Consider the following 8,520-nt stretch of genomic DNA (forward strand, 5'->3'; position numbering starts at 1 on the left):
GCAGTGAAAGTGCTGGATCCTAGCCACTAGACCACCAAGGACTTTACTAGAAAAAAAGTTGACTGTCGGAAAACCCATTCTAGAAAAAGGAACCTCTTTCAATGCTTTCTCCAATAAGAATTTTCTGTCTTTCCGTCTATTATAATAGACCTGACCGGGAATCGAACCCGGGCCACAGCAGTGAGAGTGCTGGATCCTAGCCACTAGTCCATCAGGGAATGAACAGGAAAAAAGTTGACTGTCGGAAAACCCATTCTAGAAAAAGGAACATCTTTCAATTTTCTTTCCAATTCCTCAAGAGGAATTTTCTATCTGCGTGTAACAGTTTTCCTGACCTGGAATCGAACCCAGGCCACAGCAGTGAAAGTGCTGGATCCTAGCCACTAGACCACCAAGGACTTTACTAGAAAAAAAGTTGACTGTCGGAAAACCCATTCTAGAAAAAGGAACCTCTTTCAATGCTTTCTCCAATAAGAATTGTCTGTCTGTCTGTCTGTCTGTCTGTCTGTCTGTCTGTCTGTCTGTCTGTCTGTCTGTCTGTCTGTCTGTCTGTCTGTCTGTCTGTCTGTCTGTCTGTCTGTCTGTCTGTCTGTCTGTCTGTCTGTCTGTCTGTCTGTCTGTCTGTCTGTCTGTCTGTCTGTCTGTCTGTCTGTCTGTCTGTCTGTCTGTCTGTCTGTCTGTCTGTCTGTCTGTCTGTCTGTCTGTCTGTCTGTCTGTCTGTCTGTCTGTCTGTCTGTCTGTCTGTCTGTCTGTCTGTCTGTCTGTCTGTCTGTCTGTCTGTCTGTCTGTCTGTCTGTCTGTCTGTCTGTCTGTCTGTCTGTCTGTCTGTCTGTCTGTCTGTCTGTCTGTCTGTCTGTCTGTCTGTCTGTCTGTCTGTCTGTCTGTCTGTCTGTCTGTCTGTCTGTCTGTCTGTCTGTCTGTCTGTCTGTCTGTCTGTCTGTCTGTCTGTCTGTCTGTCTGTCTGTCTGTCTGTCTGTCTGTCTGTCTGTCTGTCTGTCTGTCTGTCTGTCTGTCTGTCTGTCTGTCTGTCTGTCTGTCTGTCTGTCTGTCTGTCTGTCTGTCTGTCTGTCTGTCTGTCTGTCTGTCTGTCTGTCTGTCTGTCTGTCTGTCTGTCTGTCTGTCTGTCTGTCTGTCTGTCTGTCTGTCTGTCTGTCTGTCTGTCTGTCTGTCTGTCTGTCTGTCTGTCTGTCTGTCTGTCTGTCTGTCTGTCTGTCTGTCTGTCTGTCTGTCTGTCTGTCTGTCTGTCTGTCTGTCTGTCTGTCTGTCTGTCTGTCTGTCTGTCTGTCTGTCTGTCTGTCTGTCTGTCTGTCTGTCTGTCTGTCTGTCTGTCTGTCTGTCTGTCTGTCTGTCTGTCTGTCTGTCTGTCTGTCTGTCTGTCTGTCTGTCTGTCTGTCTGTCTGTCTGTCTGTCTGTCTGTCTGTCTGTCTGTCTGTCTGTCTGTCTGTCTGTCAGTCATAGTTTCCCTGACCGGGAATCAAACCCGGGCCACAGCAGTGAGAGTGCTGGATCCTAGCCACTAGACCACCAAGGACTTTACTAGAAAAAAGTTGACTGTCGTCAAATCCATTTTATAAAAGGAACCTCTTTCAATGCTTTCTCCGATAAAAAAATTTCTGTCTTTCCGTCTATTATAATAGACCTGACCGGGAATCGAACCCGGGCCACAGCAGTGAGAGTGCTGGATCCTAGCCACTAGTCCATCAGGGAATGAACAGGAAAAAAGTTGACTGTCGGAAAACCCATTCTAGAAAAAGGAACATCTTTCAATTTTCTTTCCAATTCCTCAAGAGGAATTTTCTATCTGCGTGTAACAGTTTTCCTGACCTGGAATCGAACCCAGGCCACAGCAGTGAAAGTGCTGGATCCTAGCCACTAGACCACCAAGGACTTTACTAGAAAAAAAGTTGACTGTCGTCAAATCCATTCTATAAAAGGAACCTCTTTCAATGCTTTCTCCAATAAGAATTGTCTGTCTGTCTGTCTGTCCGTCCGTCCGTCCGTCCGTCCGTCCGTCCGTCCGTCCGTCCGTCCGTCCGTCCGTCCGTCCGTCCGTCCGTCCGTCCGTCCGTCCGTCCGTCCGTCCGTCCGTCCGTCCGTCCGTCCGTCCGTCCGTCCGTCCGTCCGTCCGTCCGTCCGTCCGTCCGTCCGTCCGTCCGTCCGTCCGTCCGTCCGTCCGTCCGTCCGTCCGTCCGTCCGTCCGTCCGTCCGTCCGTCCGTCCGTCCGTCCGTCCGTCCGTCCGTCCGTCCGTCCGTCCGTCCGTCCGTCCGTCCGTCCGTCCGTCTGTCTGTCTGTCTGTCATAGTTTCCCTGACCGGGAATCAAACCCGGGCCACAGCAGTGAGAGTGCTGGATCCTAGCCACTAGACCACCAAGGACTTTACTAGAAAAAAGTTGACTGTCGTCAAATCCATTTTATAAAAGGAACCTCTTTCAATGCTTTCTCCGATAAAAAAATTTCTGTCTTTCCGTCTATTATAATAGACCTGACCGGGAATCGAACCCGGGCCACAGCAGTGAGAGTGCTGGATCCTAGCCACTAGACCACCAAGGACTTTACTAGAAAAAAAGTTGACTGTCGGAAAACCCATTCTAGAAAAAGGAACCTCTTTCAATGTTCATTCCAATTCCTCAAGAGGAATTTTCTATCTGCGTGTAACAGTTTCCCTGACCTGGAATCGAACCCAGGCCACAGCAGTGAAAGTGCTGAATCCTAGCCACTAGACCACCAAGGACTTTACTAGAAAAAAAGTTGACTGTCGTCAAATCCATTCTATAAAAGGAACCTCTTTCAATGCTTTCTCCAATAAGAATTTTCTGTCTTTCCGTCTATAATAATAGACCTGACCTGGAATCGAACCCAGGCCACAGCAGTGAAAGTGCTGGATCCTAGCCACTAGACCACCAAGGACTTTACTAGAAAAAAAGTTGACTGTCGGAAAACCCATTCTAGAAAAAGGAACCTCTTTCAATGCTTTCTCCAATAAGAATTTTCTGTCTTTCCGTCTATTATAATAGACCTGACCGGGAATCGAACCCGGGCCACAGCAGTGAGAGTGCTGGATCCTAGCCACTAGTCCATCAGGGAATGAACAGGAAAAAAGTTGACTGTCGGAAAACCCATTCTAGAAAAAGGAACATCTTTCAATTTTCTTTCCAATTCCTCAAGAGGAATTTTCTATCTGCGTGTAACAGTTTTCCTGACCTGGAATCGAACCCAGGCCACAGCAGTGAAAGTGCTGGATCCTAGCCACTAGACCACCAAGGACTTTACTAGAAAAAAAGTTGACTGTCGTCAAATCCATTCTATAAAAGGAACCTCTTTCAATGCTTTCTCCAATAAGAATTGTCTGTCTGTCTGTCTGTCTGTCTGTCTGTCTGTCTGTCTGTCTGTCTGTCTGTCTGTCTGTCTGTCTGTCTGTCTGTCTGTCTGTCTGTCTGTCTGTCTGTCTGTCTGTCTGTCTGTCTGTCTGTCTGTCTGTCTGTCTGGCTGTCTGTCTGTCTGTCTGGCTGTCTGTCTGTCTGTCTGTCTGTCTGTCTGTCTGTCTGGCTGTCTGTCTGTCTGGCTGTCTGTCTGTCTGGCTGTCTGTCTGGCTGTCTGTCTGGCTGTCTGTCTGTCTGGCTGTCTGTCTGTCTGTCTGTCTGTCTGGCTGGCTGTCTGTCTGGCTGTCTGTCTGGCTGTCTGTCTGTCTGGCTGTCTGTCTGTCTGGCTGGCTGTCTGGCTGGCTGTCTGGCTGGCTGTCTGGCTGGCTGTCTGTCTGTCTGTCTGTCTGTCTGTCTGTCTGTCTGTCTGTCTGTCTGTCTGTCTGTCATAGTTTCCCTGACCGGGAATCAAACCCGGGCCACAGCAGTGAGAGTGCTGGATCCTAGCCACTAGACCACCAAGGACTTTACTAGAAAAAAGTTGACTGTCGTCAAATCCATTTTATAAAAGGAACCTCTTTCAATGCTTTCTCCGATAAAAAAATTTCTGTCTTTCCGTCTATTATAATAGACCTGACCGGGAATCGAACCCGGGCCACAGCAGTGAGAGTGCTGGATCCTAGCCACTAGTCCATCAGGGAATGAACAGGAAAAAAGTTGACTGTCGGAAAACCCATTCTAGAAAAAGGAACATCTTTCAATTTTCTTTCCAATTCCTCAAGAGGAATTTTCTATCTGCGTGTAACAGTTTTCCTGACCTGGAATCGAACCCAGGCCACAGCAGTGAAAGTGCTGGATCCTAGCCACTAGACCACCAAGGACTTTACTAGAAAAAAAGTTGACTGTCGTCAAATCCATTCTATAAAAGGAACCTCTTTCAATGCTTTCTCCAATAAGAATTGTCTGTCTGTCCGTCCGTCCGTCCGTCCGTCCGTCCGTCCGTCCGTCCGTCCGTCCGTCCGTCCGTCCGTCCGTCCGTCCGTCCGTCCGTCCGTCCGTCCGTCCGTCCGTCCGTCCGTCCGTCCGTCCGTCCGTCCGTCCGTCCGTCCGTCCGTCCGTCCGTCCGTCCGTCCGTCCGTCCGTCCGTCCGTCCGTCCGTCCGTCCGTCCGTCCGTCCGTCCGTCCGTCCGTCCGTCCGTCCGTCCGTCCGTCCGTCCGTCCGTCCGTCCGTCCGTCTGTCTGTCTGTCTGTCTGTCTGTCATAGTTTCCCTGACCGGGAATCAAACCCGGGCCACAGCAGTGAGAGTGCTGGATCCTAGCCACTAGACCACCAAGGACTTTACTAGAAAAAAGTTGACTGTCGTCAAATCCATTTTATAAAAGGAACCTCTTTCAATGCTTTCTCCGATAAAAAAATTTCTGTCTTTCCGTCTATTATAATAGACCTGACCGGGAATCGAACCCGGGCCACAGCAGTGAGAGTGCTGGATCCTAGCCACTAGACCACCAAGGACTTTACTAGAAAAAAAGTTGACTGTCGGAAAACCCATTCTAGAAAAAGGAACCTCTTTCAATGTTCATTCCAATTCCTCAAGAGGAATTTTCTATCTGCGTGTAACAGTTTCCCTGACCTGGAATCGAACCCAGGCCACAGCAGTGAAAGTGCTGAATCCTAGCCACTAGACCACCAAGGACTTTACTAGAAAAAAAGTTGACTGTCGTCAAATCCATTCTATAAAAGGAACCTCTTTCAATGCTTTCTCCAATAAGAATTTTCTGTCTTTCCGTCTATAATAATAGACCTGACCTGGAATCGAACCCAGGCCACAGCAGTGAAAGTGCTGGATCCTAGCCACTAGACCACCAAGGACTTTACTAGAAAAAAAGTTGACTGTCGGAAAACCCATTCTAGAAAAAGGAACCTCTTTCAATGCTTTCTCCAATAAGAATTTTCTGTCTTTCCGTCTATTATAATAGACCTGACCGGGAATCGAACCCGGGCCACAGCAGTGAGAGTGCTGGATCCTAGCCACTAGTCCATCAGGGAATGAACAGGAAAAAAGTTGACTGTCGGAAAACCCATTCTAGAAAAAGGAACATCTTTCAATTTTCTTTCCAATTCCTCAAGAGGAATTTTCTATCTGCGTGTAACAGTTTCCCTGACCTGGAATCGAACCCGGGCCACAGCAGTGAAAGTGCTGGATCTTAGCCACTAGACCACCAAGGACTTTACTAGAAAAAAAGTTGACTGTCGTCAAATCCATTCTATAAAAAGAACCTCTTTCAATGCTTTCTCCAATAAGAATCGTCCGTCCGTCCGTCCGTCCGTCCGTCCGTCCGTCCGTCCGTCCGTCCGTCCGTCCGTCCGTCCGTCCGTCCGTCCGTCCGTCCGTCCGTCCGTCCGTCCGTCCGTCCGTCCGTCCGTCCGTCCGTCCGTCCGTCCGTCCGTCCGTCCGTCCGTCCGTCCGTCCGTCCGTCCGTCCGTCCGTCCGTCCGTCCGTCCGTCGGAAAACCCATTCTAGAAAAAGGAACATCTTTCAATTTTCTTTCCAATTCCTCAAGAGGAATTTTCTATCTGCGTGTAACAGTTTTCCTGACCTGGAATCGAACCCAGGCCACAGCAGTGAAAGTGCTGGATCCTAGCCACTAGACCACCAAGGACTTTACTAGAAAAAAAGTTGACTGTCGTCAAATCCATTCTATAAAAGGAACCTCTTTCAATGCTTTCTCCAATAAGAATTTTCTGTCTTTCCGTCTATTATAATAGACCTGACCGGGAATCGAACCCGGGCCACAGCAGTGAGAGTGCTGGATCCTAGCCACTAGACCACCAAGGACTTTACTAGAAAAAAAGTTGACTGTCGGAAAACCCATTCTAGAAAAAGGAACATCTTTCCAATTCCTCAAGAGGAATTGTCTGTCTGTCTGTCTGTCTGTCTGTCTGTCTGTCATAGTTTCCCTGACCGGGAATCGAACCCGGGCCACAGCAGTGAGAGTGCTGGATCCTAGCCACTAGACCACCAAGGACTTTACTAGAAAAAAAGTTGACTGTCGTCAAATCCATTCTATAAAAGGAACCTCTTTCAATGCTTTCTCCAATAAGAATTTTCTGTCTTTCCGACTATTATAATAGACCTGACCGGCAATCGAACCCGGGCCACAGCAGTGAGAGTGCTGGATCCTAGCCACTAGTCCATCAGGGAATGAACAGGAAAAAAGTTGACTGTCGGAAAACCCATTCTAGAAAAAGGAACATCTTTCAATTTTCTTTCCAATTCCTCAAGAGGAATTTTCTATCTGCGTGTAACAGTTTCCCTGACCTGGAATCGAACCCGGGCCACAGCAGTGAAAGTGCTGGATCTTAGCCACTAGACCACCAAGGACTTTACTAGAAAAAAAGTTGACTGTCGTCAAATCCATTCTATAAAAAGAACCTCTTTCAATGCTTTCTCCAATAAGAATTGTCTGTCTGTCCGTCCGTCCGTCCGTCCGTCCGTCCGTCCGTCCGTCCGTCCGTCCGTCCGTCCGTCCGTCCGTCCGTCCGTCCGTCCGTCCGTCCGTCCGTCCGTCCGTCCGTCCGTCCGTCCGTCCGTCCGTCCGTCCGTCCGTCCGTCCGTCCGTCCGTCCGTCCGTCCGTCCGTCCGTCCGTCCGTCCGTCCGTCCGTCCGTCCGTCCGTCCGTCCGTCCGTCCGTCCGTCCGTCCGTCCGTCCGTCTGTCTGTCTGTCATAGTTTCCCTGACCGGGAATCAAACCCGGGCCACAGCAGTGAGAGTGCTGGATCCTAGCCACTAGACCACCAAGGACTTTACTAGAAAAAAGTTGACTGTCGTCAAATCCATTTTATAAAAGGAACCTCTTTCAATGCTTTCTCCGATAAAAAAATTTCTGTCTTTCCGTCTATTATAATAGACCTGACCGGGAATCGAACCCGGGCCACAGCAGTGAGAGTGCTGGATCCTAGCCACTAGACCACCAAGGACTTTACTAGAAAAAAAGTTGACTGTCGGAAAACCCATTCTAGAAAAAGGAACCTCTTTCAATGTTCATTCCAATTCCTCAAGAGGAATTTTCTATCTGCGTGTAACAGTTTCCCTGACCTGGAATCGAACCCAGGCCACAGCAGTGAAAGTGCTGAATCCTAGCCACTAGACCACCAAGGACTTTACTAGAAAAAAAGTTGACTGTCGTCAAATCCATTCTATAAAAGGAACCTCTTTCAATGCTTTCTCCAATAAGAATTTTCTGTCTTTCCGTCTATAATAATAGACCTGACCTGGAATCGAACCCAGGCCACAGCAGTGAAAGTGCTGGATCCTAGCCACTAGACCACCAAGGACTTTACTAGAAAAAAAGTTGACTGTCGGAAAACCCATTCTAGAAAAAGGAACCTCTTTCAATGCTTTCTCCAATAAGAATTTTCTGTCTTTCCGTCTATTATAATAGACCTGACCGGGAATCGAACCCGGGCCACAGCAGTGAGAGTGCTGGATCCTAGCCACTAGTCCATCAGGGAATGAACAGGAAAAAAGTTGACTGTCGGAAAACCCATTCTAGAAAAAGGAACATCTTTCAATTTTCTTTCCAATTCCTCAAGAGGAATTTTCTATCTGCGTGTAACAGTTTTCCTGACCTGGAATCGAACCCAGGCCACAGCAGTGAAAGTGCTGGATCCTAGCCACTAGACCACCAAGGACTTTACTAGAAAAAAAGTTGACTGTCGTCAAATCCATTCTATAAAAGGAACCTCTTTCAATGCTTTCTCCAATAAGAATTGTCTGTCTGTCTGTCTGTCTGTCTGTCTGTCTGTCTGTCTGTCTGTCTGTCTGTCTGTCTGTCTGTCTGTCTGTCTGTCTGTCTGTCTGTCTGTCTGTCTGTCTGTCTGTCTGTCTGTCTGTCTGTCTGTCTGTCTGTCTGTCTGTCTGTCTGTCTGTCTGTCTGTCTGTCTGTCTGTCTGTCTGTCTGTCTGTCTGTCTGTCTGTCTGTCTGTCTGTCTGTCTGTCTGTCTGTCTGTCTGTCTGTCTGTCTGTCTGTCTGTCTGTCTGTCTGTCTGTCTGTCTGTCTGTCTGTCTGTCTGTCTGTCTGTCTGTCTGTCTGTCTGTCTGTCTGTCTGTCTGTCTGTCTGTCTGTCTGTCTGTCTGTCTGTCTGTCTGTCTGTCTGTC

General features: G+C 48.4%; 1 non-coding gene across 1 annotated transcript; it reads right to left on the reverse strand.

The window, feature by feature from the left end:
- Positions 1-6,315: 6,315 nt before the first annotated feature.
- Positions 6,316-6,387, reverse strand: trnae-cuc (transfer RNA glutamic acid (anticodon CUC)). Its single transcript has one exon. It is a non-coding gene; the product is annotated as a tRNA-Glu (tRNA).
- Positions 6,388-8,520: the final 2,133 nt, after the last annotated feature.

The sequence above is a fragment of the Urocampus carinirostris genome, chromosome 1 (genome assembly GCF_059441175.1).
Source record: "Urocampus carinirostris isolate Australia breed hairy pipefish chromosome 1, RoL_Ucar_1.0, whole genome shotgun sequence".
In the NCBI taxonomy this organism is placed as follows: Eukaryota; Metazoa; Chordata; class Actinopteri; order Syngnathiformes; family Syngnathidae; genus Urocampus; species Urocampus carinirostris.